Source organism: Bubalus bubalis, chromosome 18 (assembly GCF_019923935.1).
Source record: "Bubalus bubalis isolate 160015118507 breed Murrah chromosome 18, NDDB_SH_1, whole genome shotgun sequence".
Lineage (NCBI taxonomy): Eukaryota > Metazoa > Chordata > Mammalia > Artiodactyla > Bovidae > Bubalus > Bubalus bubalis.
In genome coordinates this window covers 8,643,373-8,662,211 of record NC_059174.1, presented here as the reverse complement: position 1 = coordinate 8,662,211, position 18,839 = coordinate 8,643,373, and positions in this window count along the sequence as shown.

Sequence of the window (18,839 nt, the reverse complement as noted above, 5' to 3'; positions counted from 1 at the left end):
AAAAGCAAACATCGAGTGGAATCATTTTTCCCGACCAAGATTAGGCTTATAAGATGAAAATTAAAAGTGGAGAAAATACGGATTAATTTACTAAGTCAGTCATCTGATTTTTTTTTCCCCCCTAGCTTGTTTAAACATTTGTGATTCCAGCCCGGAGTGCCACTTTCCAAGCTGAATGTCTCCATCCAGTTGATCCTCCAAGACAGTTAACATGACCTGTTGTTGTAGAAACAATGGTGAGGTCACATGCCCAGCACATTGACTTAGATCTAGTTGAAAAACCTAATTCTGTCATTGAATAGCCGTATGACCTTGGGCATATTAGTGTATCTCTCTTAGCCTCCCGTTTCCTTATCTGAAAACTAGGAATAATGGTAACAGCTCTAAGAGTTCTTATGGGAATCAAATGAGATCAACTGGCTAAAGTACTTGGCATGTTTTTTGGCGTTATATATGTTCAGAAAATGTTAGATGGTTCAGTTGTTATTATAATTAAGAAGTCAAACCATGTTTTCATTCCTTCCTTCATAATCTCATTTATCTCACAAATATTTATTGAGCTTTACTATACTGCAGACACTGATCAAGATGCTAAAGACAAAATAATGAACACAATTGAGAGAGTTCTTATATTTTAGTGAGGGAGAAAGACAATAAACTATATGTACATGAAATATTCTATCTGGTGGTGATACACGCTCTGAAGAAGCTGACACCAGGGTAAGAGGAGAAAGGGGGCAGGTTGCAAGCACAGGGGGAGCTAGTTCAGAGAGCATCTTCTCCGAGGAAGAGAAGGCCAGAAAGTCCTTGACAGGACAAGCCTGTGAATGAGTGGGAAAGAGCAAGGGCAGGTGGTAAGCAGGATAGAACGTAGGTTAGGGAGACAGGGGAACTAAAAGGGGGAACACGCATGGGTCTAGCTGTTGGGAAGCAAGGGCATATGTCCATCTTAGGCTTAAGAATGAGTGAGATAATGGAGGCTGTCAGAGCAGTAAGTCTTGCCTGGAAAATCCCATGGGTGGAGGAGCCTGATGGGCTGTAGTCCATGGGATCACTAAGAGTCAGACACAACTGAGCGACTTCTCTTTCACTTTTCACTTTCATGCACTGGAGAAGGAAATGGCAACCCACTCCAGTACTCTTGCCTGGAAAATCCCATGGATGGAGGAGCCTGGTGGGCTGCAGTCCATGGGGTCACGAAGAGTCGGACATGACTGAGTGACTTCACTTTCACTTTTCACTTTCATGCACTGACGCAGGAAATGGCAACCGACTCCAGTATTCGTGCCTGGAGAATCCCAGGGGCGGGGGAGCCTGGTGGGCTGCCGTCTATGGGGTCGCACAGAGTTGGACACGACTGACGCGACTTAGCAGCAGCAGCAGCAGCAAGAGGAAACAATACAGCTGCCTAAGAGTCTCAGCTCCACCACTGCCAGCTCTTGGTTCAGTCCCCAGACCAGCAGAAGCAGCATCACCTGAGATCTTGTTAGAAATGCAGAGTCCCAGTCCCTACCCCAGACCTGCAAGATCAGAATCTGTACTTCAACCCAGATGATTTATAAACTCACTGAAGTCTGAGAACTGAAAGTATCAGTCCCTCAGTCATGTCTGACTCTTTGCGACCCCATGGGCTATAGCCTGGCAGGCTCCTCTGTCCATGAAATTCTCCAGGCGAGAATACTAGAGTGGGTTGCCATTCCCTACTCCAGGGCTCTCCCCGAGCCAGGGATTGAACCCAGGTCTCCTGCATCACAGGCAGATTCTTTACCATCTGAGCCACCAGGATGCATGGAGAAGCACTGACCTAGGACTTTTCACTTAACCTCTCTTGTTCTCAGAAACCTCATCAGCAAAATGGGCATCATAAAAATAATTCCCTCATAATATGAGGGAATATTGTGACTTTTCAATAAGCTCATGCCAATAAAATGCTCAACCCAATGCTTAGGACATTGCTATTGCTCAGCAAATCTTAGCTTCTGCATTTAATCCTTAGCAGCACACCAGGGGCGTGGTCCTGAAGGTCTGAATTAAAGAGGATGCAATCTCTGCATCCTTCATGAAGCCGGGTAAGAACCCAGGGTGCTAAGAGACTGTGCTGTGGAGTTCGGGAGCTCTCACTGTTGCTTGTTGACTGTTGCGATCCCCTCCTGGAACCTGTATGGAGGGAACAGTAATTATTTCTGCTGTACCTTCCTTGGGACTGCTGGCTCCAAAGAGACCCATCCCCTTTGTTAGACAATGAAGGTCATCTTCACCTGAGGTCTTCTTCACTTAGAGAAGATAGCATTAGCACCTGCAGGAGGACTCAGGTTTCTTCTAATGAAGGTGGTCTGCTGGAACCCACCCACACTGCTTGACCTGGTTCCCCTGTGATTCATAGCTCTCACCAGTCTTTTTCCTCCACAGCTGGCTCTGGGGAGACTCAAACCTAAATATTGGCCTGGAAACCATGGCATTTCCAAGTGCAAGAGAATGTTTCTCTAGCCAAGATGGCAGCTGTCAAACCAGTTAATTCCCAGATACATTACTATAAATCTCAAATCTACAACTGTGTAGAAAAGCAAAATATGTTTATGAAATAAAAGCCTGTAACTTTCAATTAAGCACCTTTGGCAACTATAATAAAATAGCTAAGCAGTCGATTCTGCTGACAGGGACAAAAAAAAAAAAAAGATAAAACCTGAACTGGAACAATCACAATGAGAATGAAGGGAAGCAAACATTCAGAAGACCTTTCTGAAATAGAGGCAGTAAGACATTGTGACCTCTTGTGCACAGAGAGTAAGGAGAGAGTCACGTTTTCTAGTCTGCATTCTTACATGTTTCTTCATTTCATAGGGAAACACAGGGAAAGGTTCATGAAAAAGGACAGTGAGTTTAAAGTCAGTTGTAAACCTTGAGCACCGAAGAATTGATGCTTTTGAACTGTGGTGTCGGAGAAGACTCTTGAGAGTCCCTTGAACTGCAAGGAGATCCAACCAGTCCATCCTAAAGGAAATCAGTCCTGGGTGTTCATTGGAAGGACTGATGCTAAAGCGAAACCCCAATACTTTGGCCACCTCATGCAAAGAGTTGACTCATTGGAAAAGACTCTGATGCTGGGAGGGATTGGGGGCAGGAGAAGGGGATGAGATGACTGGAAGGCATCACTGACTCGATGGATGTGAGTTTGAGTGAACTCCGGGAGTTGGTGATGGACAGGGAGGCCTGGCGTGCTGTGATTAATGGGGTCACAAAGAGTCGGACAGGACTGAGCGACTAAACTGAACTGAACTGAAACCTTGAGAGAATACATAGTCTGGAAAGTATATACTTGTTCAGAATGTAGAGTTAAATAAACATAAGAAAATGTGTTGAAACCATCTGTCATGAGGGAAATGCAAAGTGTGATCACAACCCAGGATGGATCCATTTAAAAGGACCAACAGTGTCAAGAGCTGGTGAAGTTGTGAAGGAACTGGAATTCTCATTCACTGTGGACGGAAGTGTAGACGTATACGATCACTTGGGGGACATGCTTGGTCCTACTTATTAAAGCAAAAATATGTTAGCAGTCCCACTCCTGGACATGCACACAGCCAAAATAAATGATTACTCCACAAAAATACATGAAAATTTTCTGAGTGATATTGTTCACAATTGACAAAAACTGGAAACAAGCTAAATGTGCTAAATGTAGAATGAATAAATTATAATGTGTTCATACTATGTAAGAGTGCACAGCAATGAAAATTAATAAAGTACTGAATATCATAGCCAAAATATGGACTAAAAATATCCAGATACCAAAAAAGCACTGAGTGATGATTTTATGATGATATTTATATAAAGTGCCAAGAACAGGAAAAACCAGTCTATGAGATTGTGAAAGTCAAAATGGTGGTTCCATTTAGGGATTATTATCTGTGAGAGAGCACAAGGAAGCCAGCCCTTTGGGGTGGTGGAAATGTCCATGTCTTAATATACGTGTAATGGTACATACATACGCCAAAAAAAAAAAAAATCACTTGTGCTCTTAATTTTAAACATATGCAATTTATTTTATGAAGGTTATACCTCAATAAAGAAAGTAAATTTAATAATACAGGGTTAAATATTTGATCAGCACTTGAAAACAGTATACGTAAGAAGAGGTGGCAATTCTTGAGTGCACTGGAACCATAAGGCTAAAGTGATTGTTTAACATTCAAAATAAGCTTTTGGCTCTAACAGGCCTATCAAACACTGTTTAAGGTCATTCTTGGAATTAATAGTTGGTGTTTATCAAGCATGGTCCTAAGGGGAATCTGTGATAAGCCTTTGCTGCTGCTGCTGCTAAGTCGCTTCAGTCGTGTCTGACTCTGTGCGACCCAATAGACGGAAGCCCACCAGTGCCCGCCGTCCCTGGGATTCTCCAGGCAAGAACACTGGAGTGGGTTGCCATTTCCTTCTCCAATGGTAATAAGCCTTTAGAAGGAGGTAAATGTGGAAGGTGGAGGCTCATAAGCTCTGTGCCTAAGAAACTGCAAGGAGTGTGGACGAGCTGAGTGCATGCAACACAGCTGCCCCTAGAGGGCACCACTGGGCGCCTCTGCCAGAACCAGCCAGGGAGCTGTGGTTCCCACTGGCTCCCAACAGATGAACTTTGTATACCACTCATCTCAATAGGGACCCATGAGATGATAGTTCCCAACAAGGGCAGCAGATGGTGTGACAGCCTGGGGTGGGACAATGGTGTGAATTCTTCCAGGGTGGCTTTGGTGGAACTGCCTCCTTTCCTGGGTCTCACCTTTTAATTTTTTTTTTTAATTAATTTATTTATTTTAGTTGGAGGCTAATTACTTTACAATATTGTAGTCGTTTTTGCCATACATTGACATGAATCAGCCATGAGTGTATATGTGTTCTCCATCCTGAATCCTCCTCCCACCTCCCTCTCCATCCCACCCCTCAGGGTCATCCCAGTGCATCAGCCCGAAGCGCCCTGTCTCATGCATCAAACCTGGACTGGCGATCTGTTTCACATGTGGTAATACACATGTTTCAGTGCTATTCTCTCAGATCATCCCACCCTCGCCTTCTCCCACAGAGTCCGAAAGACTGTTCTAGACATCTGTATCTCTTTTGCTGTCTCGCATATAGGGCCAAGGTTACCATCTTTCTAAATTCCATATATATGTGTTAATATACTGTATTGGTGTTTTTCTTTCTGACTTACTTCACTCTGTATAATAAGCTCCAGTTTCATCCACCTCATTAGAACCGATTCAGATGCATTCTTTTTAATAGCTGAGTAATATTCCACTGTGTATAGGTACCACAGCTTTCTTATCCATTCATCTGCTGATGGACATCTAGGTTGCTCCCATGTCCTGGCTATTATAAAGAGTGCTGCAATGAACACTAGGGTACACATGTCTCTTTCAATTCTGGTTTCCTCAGCGTGTATGCCCAGCAGTGGGATTGCTGGGTCATATGTCAGTCTTATTTACAGTTTTTTAAGGAATTAAAAACCTTTTAATTTTATAAAAAAAAAATTTTTTTAAAGCACAGCTCCTTCTAATCTTATAAATACCAATATTCCATGATTCTGTAGCTCAGGTGCTCCTCTATCAGCTGTTTACCTAATAAATACTATAGGAGCCTCTATATACATATATATGTATATTGGGGACACAACAGCAAACAAGACAGAAACAGCTCCTGTCCATACAGAACTCATCTTATAACGAGGAAGACAGATCCGAAGCAGGATGTGTTCATACTGTAGACTAAAGTGAATGAAGAAAAGGATTATTAGGTCTGACAATTTTAGTTAGGGTACTCCTCTCCAAGGAGGTGGCATTTCTACTGAGGCTTGAACAATGGGAAGTGGCTGTCCCAACAGCCTTGGGGAGAGCCTACATCAGGAAAACAATTGCCAAGTCCAGGTAGCAAGAGCTGTTCTGGCTTCCCTGCCATCCAGCAGGAGCCCTCAGGGGGCACACAGCGATCTGAAGGGCCTGGCCCAGCTCCCTGCATGTTTTACTTGGTAACGAGAGGTACCAAGGTGCTCTGATCTTCCATCTCTTCTTATCACAGGGAGGAAATGGCAATTTTCCACCAGCAAACACCAGTATTTGGAACTAAGCAACCCAGGAGTTAGACCTCAACAATGGGAGCAGAGAAACCTAATGGCTTTAGAAATACATTTGCTCAGAAAAGTCATGTGTACACCTAGAGACAGTCCCAACAGGAAATAAACAATGAAACAGCAATTATGTGTTGGGTCCCCAGGTGGAATGAGCTGTACAAAAGCAGGAAGGACTCTCAGACCTCGTCCGTGCCCCCTTCCCAGAGCTCCCTCAGCACCACGGGTTTACACCACCTCTTAGTAATTGTCACATTCGATTGCTATTGTTGGTTTACATGCCACTCTCTCCTCATTAGGGTATAAGCTGTTAGGGGCAGACACCCTGTTGAGCTTGTCTTGCCGAGTGTAGCTCCAAGTTCACTAGCTGTCACTGTGTACACACTCAGCAAATGTTGGAGAAATGAATGCATACATATGTGTGAGTTAATGCATTAACTCAATTCAACTGCTACCGAGTCCCTACTACATGCAGATATTCCTTTAGATGCTGAGGATACAGCAGTAAGCACAACAGAAAGAAATAAAAAAATATTCCTGACCCCTTGAGCTTTGCCTAATAGTGGGAGACGGGGCAGACAGACAATAAAAGCAATAAGTGAGGAGGTCGGGGTGGTTGTGGGGGTTGTGCGAGGGTGAGGGTAGCAGGTGAGAAGCCAGAGAGATAGCAGAGGGCCCCAGGGTGTGGGACCAAGTGTGGCTTGTTAGGACGCGGCCCTGACTCTGAGAGAGGTAGAAAGCCCTAAGATAGCCCTGGCCCGAACAAAAGATGATGTAATCTGTCTTATCTTTTTTAATGATCAGGAAAAATCACCTTAATATTCGAACTGAGGGCTAAAATGTCCATTCTGTCCCATAAGTACCAAAAGAGAGGCACACTTACAGGCACGAGAATAAAGGAAACACGGCTGAGGCTCTCTCTGTGAGCCATGCAGAGAAAAAAACAGTCTGAACGAGACCCTGAAGGCACCACGACTTCAGAGCTTACCTGCCATGGTGCCAGCGATATCTTCTATCTCCTCACTCATTTTTTCCCTATTTTAGTGAGATATATTTGACATATAATATTGTATTAGTTTTGGGCATACAGCACAATGATTTGATAAACGTGTGTGCTGTGAAATTATCACCTCAATGAGCTGAGTTAACATCCATCACCTCATAGTTACAATTTTTTTTTTCTTGTAATAGAAAAAGTCTTAAGATCTACTCTCTCAGCAACTTTCAAAAATACAACACAGTTTTGTCACACTGGACTCACTCATTTTTATAGATAAAAATGAGTGGCCACCCAGAAGGCAAGCATTGCCCAATCTCAGCCCCAATCTGAGGGTCATTTCAGAGAAAAAAGCTCTCTGTCAGGGTTTCCAGGGGTGTGCAGGGACCACAGGGCAGACGGAGCTTGTCTTGGACGTCAAGTCGGCTCTGCAAGACGCCTTCTCACCAGCCGTGCAGGAGCCGGGGGCAAGGGCGTGCTGTCCCTTACATGTATCCAAAGGCCACTTCCTTCTCCTGCCCAACAAGCCAGGGGTCCTTTCCTCCCTGGGGACACCAGCCCCACTCGAACTTCAGGGACTTGCGAGGTGGAAGGTGCTTCCCCAGGGAAAGCAGGTTCTGATTGTCCGGCCAGTTAGAACCATGGCAACAGATTCTGGTACAAACCAGGCCTGTGATGGCCAGCCTTGGCTGATACTATTTGGAAAGGATGCCCTTTGCTCTGCCAGAGTTGCTAAAGCAGTGAAATGGAAGCCTGCAGCTACGGATGGTTCGCCGCTCAGGGAAAGTCTGCCTCTGAGGAAGACCATCACAGAGGAAAACAGCGCTAGAGAATGAAGAGGGACGGCTTCATGGCCAGTTCATCAGGGCACCTGGAATCAACCAAGCCTGAAGCGGATGCTGCCCTGGACCCGTTAGGTACAGGCGTTGTATGAGTTTGCCATGGCTGCTGTATCAAATCGGAGAAGGCAATGGCACCCCACTGCAGTACTCTTGCCTGGAAAATCCCATGGATGGAGGAGCCTGGTAGGCTGCAGTCCATGGGGTCGCTAAGAGTCAGACATGACTGAGCGACTTCCCTTTCACTTTTCACTTTCATGCATTGGAAAAGGAAATGGCAAGCCACTCCAGTATTCTTGCCTGGAGAATCCCAGGGACGGGGGAGCCTGGTGGGCTGCTGTTTCTGGGGTTGCACAGAGTCGGACACGACTGAAGCAACTTAGCAACTGTATCAAATCACGACTCACTTGCTGACAAAACAATGCACGTTTATTCTCTTACTGTTCTGGGGAGGCCAGAGGTCTGAAACCAAGGTGTAGGCAGGGCTGCACCACTTAGAGAAGCCTCAGGGGAGATTCCATCTCCCTGCCTGTTCCAGCCCCTTCCTCAAGTCACTCCACCCTGTTTCCTCTGTCCTACACCCACTTCTGTACTCAGATCTTCATACAGACCCTTGTGATTACATTGGCCCATCCAGATAATCTTCTTATTGCAAGAACCGTAATTTAATCCACATTACAAAGCCTTTACTGCCATTTAAGGTAACATACTCTTGGGCTCTGCGGGTTAGGATATGGGCGACGGTGGGTGCCATTATTCAACTCATCACAGGACTCGGTGCATTGTATTTTTTGTGTGAGCCAATTTAGGCCGGGAAATCTGTCCCTTACAGTGGCAGGAGTCTGTATACATATTCCTAAATCCACAACATCATCTCACTCCCGGGGAGCACACACACCCTAGAATTCAGTTTATCCAGAGTTCTAACTTCTTTTTTTCCCTCCAGTGTTTTTTAATTTCAGCTGACAGTACCAAGCAGAGGTTAAGAATGCAGATTTTGGATTCAGACAGCTTGGGTCTATGTGCTGCCCTTTCCACTTACTAGTTAAGCCTTTTGAGCTACAATCCTCTCGATCTGTCAAATGGAGATAACAAAAGCACCTGCTTCAGACAACGACTGTACAAGTTAAATGAAGTAATGAATGTACAGTGTTCACAGTACAAGGTCCGTGTTTGGTACACGATGCAGAGATACATTCCCTCCATCTGGCGCTGCACTAGTTTTACACACGGTGTGCCTCAATTAACTGCTACTCTTTTATTTAGCTCTTTTAGAAATAGCTTCAGGCTCAGAGAAAGAACCACCGTGAATTTTCACACACCATCTTCATTGTAAAGGTGTTGCCAAGCACTTCCACACAGCAGAGAACCGGATCAAACCTTTCTTGAGTTGCCTGTGCCTCCCTCCTTGTCCTCCCCCTTCGCTGCTAACATCACTCTGCCTCCAGAGTCACCTGAGCCCATCTGGGAGGGCTGTTGTTTCCAGGCACTCGAGGTAGAGTCTCTTCATACTTAGGTAATTTTGCTCTTGTCTTCAGCTTATCTAGTAACCACTTTTTCACGTCCTTACAGAAAATGTGATTGCGCCTCCTTCCTGCCAAATCCCACTAACCACTTGATGCTCCAGTTTAACTAGAAACAGTATCAGCCTTGCACTCCGTGGGCATCCCATTTGCACGAGGGATGCCACTCTGGATGGAGTCCTGAGGTGTTCTGGTGGACCAGGCCTTGCTATCAAGGAACAACAGACAGTGACCTTACTGAGGGCTTTGAGTCTGGAGGACTTCGGCCGGCAAGAGGTGGTCATCTGTGACAAGTGACAGTTATGCTGTGTGACTGATGGAGGCGGATATTTCCCTGTATGTTATCCCCAGATGCAGGCTAACTGGAAGAATCATGACGGGGAGTTCCTAGAGAAGGTCAGTAAACACTGCATTTTTCCATGGACACCTGCACATCCCAGCATCCAACCCACCCACTCTCTCCTTCCCACAGCTCTCACCTTGAAGATTTTCTTTGAAATTTATCCCTACACATTAAAATTTTTGAAGAATTCTTTTATATAATTAATCAAAAAATACTTATAAAAGATACCTTTATTTCTACCCAGCTGGCTAAGTAAATCCTATATGAATGAGGTAGAGAGCAGAAATCTCCTCATCTCGTGGATGGTATCAGGTCATCTCAGCCTCAGGTTGGTCTAAACCACCATGGTAATTCCTTCCCTCTTTGCCAGCAATTAGCTAGGTGTAGGCATGTGACCAAGTTCTGTCCAATGAAACACGAGGAGAAGTCTGCTAAAAAGGTTCTCTTTGCTGAGAGAGCTTCAGGGAGAGAGTCTTTTTGTTCCCTGACTTTCTGCTTGGAATGGAGGGCTTGATGCTTGAAAATGTGTGAACCATTTTCCCTGTCATAAAGTAAAGCCCAAAAATAAACTTAGAGACACTGAATCCCACTCAGACCTCACTGAGCTGCTTGTTATGTGATACATTAAATACCTTCATTATTTAAGCCACTATTAGGCATTGTGTTGCTTGCAACTGAATGCATTCTAAATGATATACCACTTAACTCTTTGTTTTCTAGGTAGGCCATTAAGCAAAACTTAACTCTCCCTACGTCTGCCTTTAAAACTGTGTGTTTACATATGGTAGCAGTGTCAGTCTTCTTACTGAACAACATTTTAATGAAGTCAAGTGTTAAGTCCAAATGGTAGTTATATATCTTTGAATGCTCAGCTCACCTATTGAGCTGATTGAACAAGGCCTTTTCCTCCCATGTGTAGTGTACTGAATGCATTGTTGGGATCTTAGCACCCAAATATGACAGTATTTGATTATCTCTGTCCCTTTTCCCTATCTTGGCCATGCAGCAAAGTGTCTTGACCACAGCCTTCTAGGAAGAAATAAACAGATGGCAAGAAGTGAAACAAAACCTAACATTCCCAGCTGTGAAGAAAGAAAAAAGCCCCAGCATGGAGTTGATTTCAAGAGAAAATGAAAGGAATAGAATCAGGAGCCATGTTTACCATAGATATAAGAGGATAAACAGCACACATGAATGCTAAGTCGCTTCAGTTGTGTCCAGCTCTGTGAGACCTCATGGACTGTAACCCGCCAGATTCTCTGTCCATGGGATTCTCCAGGCAAGAATACTGGAGTGAATTGCCATGCCCTTCTCCAGAGGATCTTCCCAACCTGGGACTCAAACTCACATCTGCCTGCATCTCTTGCCTTGCAGGGAGATTCTTTACCCACTGAGCCACCTGGGAAGCCCTACTTCCCATGTCCTTACTGCAGACATGGATAATTAAAAATGGCTATTCAATCATAGTGTCCAGTTTAGACTGTAAGTTTACTGTAAGTAACAAATGATTGTTGTTTTTTTTTCCACTGTGGCCTTGCATCTGATAAGGAAATTAGAAATCTGAATATGTTGTCAAGGGACAAACTGAAAATAGTTGAGGGGTCACTGGGTTGTGATAAGTAGCTGAGATAAGACCTAAGCATTTCACAACTTCCCTAAGGCACATCTACAAAAAGTGTGACATGCCTGATGATGCTTAAGACTAAGACCCGAAGCACTTAAAAGAGCATGAACTCACAAGCAGGGGAGTCTGGTGGAACTGCTGCTGGAAATCAGGCATTCCACATGGAGGAGAGCTCAAGAAGCACAGCCACAGACTCCCAAGTGCAGATGTAGGCCCACCACTAAGAATTAGGCCAGAAGTCCACTTCTCAAAAGGCCTCATGAAGTGAAATTCACTCCCTCGGTGAATTTACTGGCTTCCAAGAGCTGACTGCTCAGTCTTAAAGGCTCACAGAACTGACTTTTCTAGCACAGAAAGATCATTCCTTCTTCAAATGTGGAATTGCATTACTAAAGCTCATGAGACTTGTTATAAAACTAGAATGTCAACTTATTAATGCAAAATGATAAATGACTGGCATGGGAACTTTTAAAAGTTCTCCCAATTAATCCAGCCTCTTTGTAGAGGCCAACTTACAAGGGGGCCAAATCAATTTCATTTTAAAGTTTAATGGAATCAAAAGGCACTGGATGTGTAGGAGCAGCACAAGAGATACCCTGATCCAGGCAGTGCACCTTGACAGCAGACCAAAGCCAATTGACTTCACTTTCTTCAACTACCAGGGATGCCCTTGCAGATGTACCAGATTCTCCACGTTGGTTGGCAATACCACTTTCCCCTGTATGGCCACTGCTAAAAACTGCCTCCAAGATTTTCTTTTCCTTTCTACTGCTTTTACGAACAGATTCAAATCCCTTTTGAGTAATACACTGTTCATGAGATATGTTTATTCATTCAACCAGATTGCTGAGATGTCTTGTAGCCTAGAAGCCATCTTCACTTTCCATTGTTTTTAGGACTTAAATCTCAGAATGTAATCTTGTTACCCTATTTACCAGGCTCTTGGCTAGTAAAGATTTACCAGGCTCATAAAATCTTCTAATTGGTTTTTTATAAACATCAACTCTGGAATCCACAGATTTGAAGCTCTCCATCTTCTTAAACATGTATAGGTCAGTGATATTGTATTATTTACCACATTTACCTATTTATAACATCAAGAAGTAGGGGCTTCTTTTCTCTGTTTTACAGCTTATAAAACTAAGACAGGCTTAAGGAATTTCCAGAACCACATAGACAGTATGTGATGGATTTAGGATTTGTGGCAGACTGTGATTTCCTAACATGGCCATCACAGTACAGCCAACTCACATGTGCCCTTCGCTAAGTGACTCTGGCCTCCCTCCCATTGGGTGACAGAGACTACATCTTCTTACTTTGTGGTGGAAAGAATGGTATGTGATCCAAACTGTGCAGGAGAAAATGTCATTTTTCCTTTACTTACTCACAAAGAATACGTCACACTTCAGGTCACCAAATGTGTGGGGGTTCTTCCCTATCAAGAAATTCTCTATGATATCAGCTAGGTATCCTACACAGAGAAGGCAATGGCACCTCACTCCAGTACTCTTGCCTGGAAAATCCCATGGACAAAGGAGCCTGGAAGCCTGCAGTCCATGGGGTCGCTGAGGGTCGGACCCGACTGAGGGACTTCACTTTCACTTTTCACTTTCATGCATTGGAGAAGGAAATGGCAACCCACTCCAGTGTTCTTGCCTGGAGAATCCCAGGGACAGGGGAGCCTGGTGTGCTGCCGTCTGTGGGGCTGCACAGAGTCGGACACGACTGAAGCGACTTAGCAGCAGTAGCAGCAGCAGGTATTCTACAATTCAGTTCAATTCTGATACCATCTGCCTGGAACTAGTATCGGACTCCATAGATGTAAGGCCTCAGTCCCACAGGGTTCAGTTGCTTCAGGTCCCTTGCGCACACACACTCCAGGTTCCGATCACAAGTTCCAGTTTGTCGCCTGTACTTCTGACTTACTGGCTATAGACAAGGTTCCCATGACCCCCTCTGTGGGTTCCAGAATTTCCTAGAATAGCTCATACAACTTGGGATTTACTGGCTTATTGCAAAAGGACATGATAATGGAAACAGATGAACATCCAGAAGAAAGAGACAATAAGGCAAGGTATGTGAGAAGGGGCACAGGGCTTCCACTTTCCAGCACCTCCATGTGTTCAGCAACTGAGCACCTCCTTGAACCCCAATACCTTTAGGATTTTTAGGAAGGATTTTTAGGAAGTTTTGGCATATAGGCACGATTGATCACTAAGTCACTAATTTCCAGCACTTCTCCTTTCTAGAGGATATAGGATAAGGCTAAAATTTCCAAGCTTCTAACCATGGTTTGATCTTTCTGATGACAAACCGCATCCAGGAACCTACCAAGCATCACCTCATTAGAACAAAAGACACTTCTATAAACCAGGAAATTTCAAGAAATTTAGGAGCTCTGTGTCAGGAGCCAATGTAAAAGACCAACCATTAGAACAAAAGATGTAGGTCCAAGTTCTTATCCCTTTGGAAATTGCAAGGGTTCTTGGAACTCTGTGCCAGCAGATGGGGCAGAGACCTGTGTGTGTGTGTGACCAGTGTGTGTGTTGTGTGTGTGTGTGTGTGTACATATGCCTACAGCCAGCATCAATCCCAAGATACCTGCTTGAGTGAGCCTTCAGATGACCCCAGCTGTCAAATCACCCCCAGTTTTAAGGCCTTCCTTAATAAGGCCCCAGATATCATGGAGAAGAGAAGAACCATTCTGCTGAGCCTGTTCCAGATTCCTGCTCCACAGATATGTGAGCATAATAAACTAGTGGCATTTTTACACACTTAGATGTATAGTTCACAGCTATGTTAACTAAAACAGCAAGCTCCTATTTCCTCACTGAAGAGCTCTCAAGTGCATAAAGACAGGCAGGACGGCATAGCAGGTAGGTGCAAGTTCCTGACACAGAGCTCCTAAATTTCTCTTGTGTAATCTTGGAAAAGTTAGTTAATCTTCTCAGCATCCATTTCCATATCTGCAAAATGGGGACGTTGAGATGTTGTGATGTTAAATCAGCTGACACCTATCAAGTATTTAGCATATTACCTGACCTATCAGATAGGGGATAAAAAAAGATAGCCATCATTATTATATCTAACACATTCATTTAATAATAAGACCAGATTTTATATAAACTTGCAGGTGATTGAGAGGCAACTCAGTTATTCCCAACATCCTGTCATTGCTTAAAACTCTCTAGAATTTTTTTTTAATTTCCTTTAGGACTACTTTATGCATCATATTAGAAAATAAGGCTCATTATTTTATAACCACATATCATTTTTACTACTCTTTGATCATCTATCTTAATAACCAGGCTATTTAAAAAATAATAATAATAAAACCCATTTCCAGAATATATAGGAACAGCCTGATAAGGAAATGAGCAGTAGACTTGAATAAACACTTCACAAAAGAGGTTATCCAAGCTAGTTCATAAACATATGGAAAAGTGCTGTCTCACTGTCATCAAGGAAATGCAAGTTGAAACTATAAAAGGACAATGCACACCAATCATAGTCACTGAAATTAATTAAAAAGACTGACAATATAAAATGTGATTAGGCTGCTGAGATGGAGAAAAGCCACTCCTGACAGCGGGAAGCCAGCCCATAGCATCCTCCTGTTGAACATGGTCTTCTGTCATACCACACAAAAACAAGACCATGTATAGTCATATCAGAACACAGACAAAATTAGGAATACTGTTGAAGTCACAAAATGACCAAACACCCCATATCTAGGCTGTTAGAGGTTGAATACAGTAAAATCCTACTCCTTGGTACGTGTGAATATGACCTCATTTGGAAACAGGGTCTTGGCAGGTGTAATCAAGTTAAGAAAAGGTCATTGGTATGAATCCTACTCCAATAGGACTGGCTTCTTAAAAGAAATGGACTGGAGACAGAGACGGACGCACTGGGAGCATCCCGTGTGACGACAGAGGCAGAGATTGGAGTCAAGAGGGGCATCATTCCTTGATTTTGGACTTTTCCCCTCCAAAACCATGAGAAAATGAAGTCTTTTTGCTTTAAACCATCCAGTCTGTGATACTTGATGATAGCAGAACTAGAAATCTAATATACCAGCTAATATGAGGGAACTCTTGCTTCTTTACAAATTCCAGTTTAACCTCATTCATCCTTCTGGTCTTCTGGATTAAAATGGTTGAGAAACCCAACTACAGAATTAACTCTACTGCCTGACAGCATCCAGTGAAGAGCAAAGCCCAGCTTCCTTGAACCCTCCACAAAAGCACCTAACAGAATTCCAAATCTTACAGAAAGTCTTCATAACACCTTTTTCCTGAGACACTCCACAACCCCCAAGGTGTGCATTCTCCGTGTTGCAACAAACCAGTGAACCTAATTTTATCTGACTACAGGTGTATTCCTGATGGTCGTTTGTTGCAGGGCATTGACAATGTGAATTGATACAGCTACTTTGAAAACTGTTTGGCAATATCTACCAAAACTGAAAATATGCATGTCCAGTGACTACAAAATTTTAATTTTAGGTATAAACCCAGCAGAAATAAATACCCATGTGTACAAAAATGTCTATAGTGGTATTACTCACAATAGAGGAAAAAACTGGAAACAACCCAAAGTTTGTCAATAGTAGAAAAATTAAGTAAATTATGATGTATTGTAAATCTGTTACAATATAATTCTATACAACAATGAAATGAAATTAATTACTACTGCATTGAACTAATAAATTTCCCAAAACTGATATCAAGTAAAAAAAAAATCTAGACATGAAAGAATATACTATATGATTTCAATTATATTAGTTTCAAAAGCAGACTAAATTGATTTATGTAGTAGAAGTCAGAATAATGGTTATCTGGAGAAGATATGTAGAGAGGCTGCTGAGCAGCTGACAATGGGTCATCTTTTTTTTTAATCTGAGTGGTGTTTACATCAGTGTATTTGTATTTAATTTGGGATAATCCATAAAGCTATACACTTATGAATTATTCAAGTGTCAGGATGGATATTAACTTCAATTAATAAGCTTGGCTTAAAAATTACTTATTCACACATTATGTGGTATTTTTTATAATTTGCGATAAACCAAATTATTATATAATATATTCACTTAATAGACTTTATCAAGCACCTACTATGTGCCAGGCACCATGAAGACACAGAGCTCACAGGCAACGCATGGCCCTCCCTTCATGGATCTTTCTTTTATAGTCAAATGGGAGGCAGTATATAAAAATAAACACACGGTAAGTGAGCCAGAGAAGAAAAAAAAGAAAAAGAAGAGGAAAAGAGAGGTAATAGAAAGTCTTAGAGGCAGCTTCAACATCATATGAGCTCATGTATATTGCATGTGAAAGAAAATATTAAAATGATATATTTGACTATCACAAACAGATATACTGAAACACATTGTACTGATAACTAATAAATTGCAATGTGCTTCATAAAATGTTGATGTGGCTATATGCAATATATTCTCATCTCAAAATTTATTACTAAATTATTTAACAGTTTAAAACTGTGTATATGGATCACAATTTTGTCAAAGTTGCAAAAAAAGTTTCTATTTTAAAAAATTAATTTCTTTGGATAATTTCTTCCTTCTTAAATTTTAGAATATTAAAATATAACTACTAAGTATGGGAGTGGAGCATGGGGAGTAACTATATTCCATGCTTTTATTCCATATTATCCATCCACTTAGAGATCTGCTCCATCTACTCTTCCCCTATAGCTTACTTACCCATGCACTGGTGTCCAGCCAACCTAGACTCAAACTGTAACTCCACCTCAGCTATGTGGTAAGTAAGAAGAGAATTAGGAAAGAAAAATCACCCAGAAATTTTTAGTTCAACAGTTAAGAGCTCAAGCTCCAGAGACTAAGCGTCTGGTTTTAACCCTCAGCTTTGCCTCTGTTGTGTGACCTCAGGTAAGTCCTTAATCCGTCTGTTCCCCAGTTTTCTCCTCTGAAAAACAGGGATAATAAAAACAGCACTGTCCTCCTAGGGTTGTGGTAGGAAATGAAAAAAAAAAAAAAACCATGAAAAGCACAGCATAGTACTTGGCGCATCATAGGTTCTTTCCCTCTTCACACAACCTCTGCTATCAGATGTCACGCCTCCTTCTCTTACTCCCAAGCCTCAGATCAAGCCATCTGGAGGCAAGCAAATTCTCCTGTGCAACATTGCAAAGGAAGACTTGAACGTGTTGGTCAAGCACCATACAGTTGCAAACAACAGAATCCTGAATTAATACAATTGAAACAAAAGGAATATCTAGTGCCTCTTCTATCTGTGAAGGCTAGGGATAAAGGCCAGGATCAAGGGACTCACCGTGCCAGCAGGACCCTACCTCCCTATTTCTGTGTGGTTCTGTCTCTGTATTTATGTATGCGTCTGTCAACCTCATTTTCCTGCATGCTATCTCCTTTTCCCATCAAAAGTGTCCATCACCAAATCTCAGTTCAGTTCAGTTGCTCAGTCGTGTCCAACTCTTTGCAACCCCATGGACTGCAGCACGCCAGTCTTCCCTGTCCATCACCAAGTCCCGGAGCTTGTTCAAACTCATGTCCCTCGAGTTGGTGATGCCATCCAACCATCTCATCCTCTGTCGTCCCCTTCTCCTCCTGCCTTCAATCTTTCCCAACATCAGGGTCTTTTCCAAGGAGTCAGTTCTTCGCATCAGGTGGCCAAAGTAACCAACTCTAGGCTTCCCTGTTTACCAATGCCAGAGAAAAGAAAGTGTCTTTTTTCAAACTAGTTTCATCAAAAGTCCTTGGAGTGTCTCTGACTGGACCATAGGGGTCACATGCCTATGCTGGAATCAATCACTGTATGACATGGGGAACAGAATGACCCTTGGAGCTTCGGTTCATGTCCCTTGAGTCAGTGATGCCATCCAACCACCTCATCTTCTGTCGTCCCCTTCTCCTCTGCCTTCAATCTTTCCCAGCATCAGGGTCTTTTCAAATGAGTCAGTTCTTCACATCAGGTGACCAAAGTATTGGAGTTTCAGCATCAGTCCTTCCAATGAATATTCAGGACTGATTTCCTTTCGGATGGACTGGTTGGATCTCCTTGCTGTCCAAGGGACTCTCAAGAGTCTTCTCCAACACCACAGTTCAAAAGCATCAATTCTTCACCACTTAGCTTTCTTTATAGTCCTGGTGAATTCATTCCCAGGAGGATGAATAGAAGTTAGAGCAGGAGTGGGTTTCCAAAGGAAACTGAAATTACTAACCTACTACACCAGGTGACTATTCCTAAGAAACAGTCAACATCTTCTGACCCATTCCTCAAGTCATTTTTACAATAGGAAGTTTTCAAGGAAGAGTTCACACTGATTAAGTGGAATCACAGATATAGGGCAGTAAAACTGGGAAAAGACTGTGTAACTCCCTCATCTTTCAGATGAGAA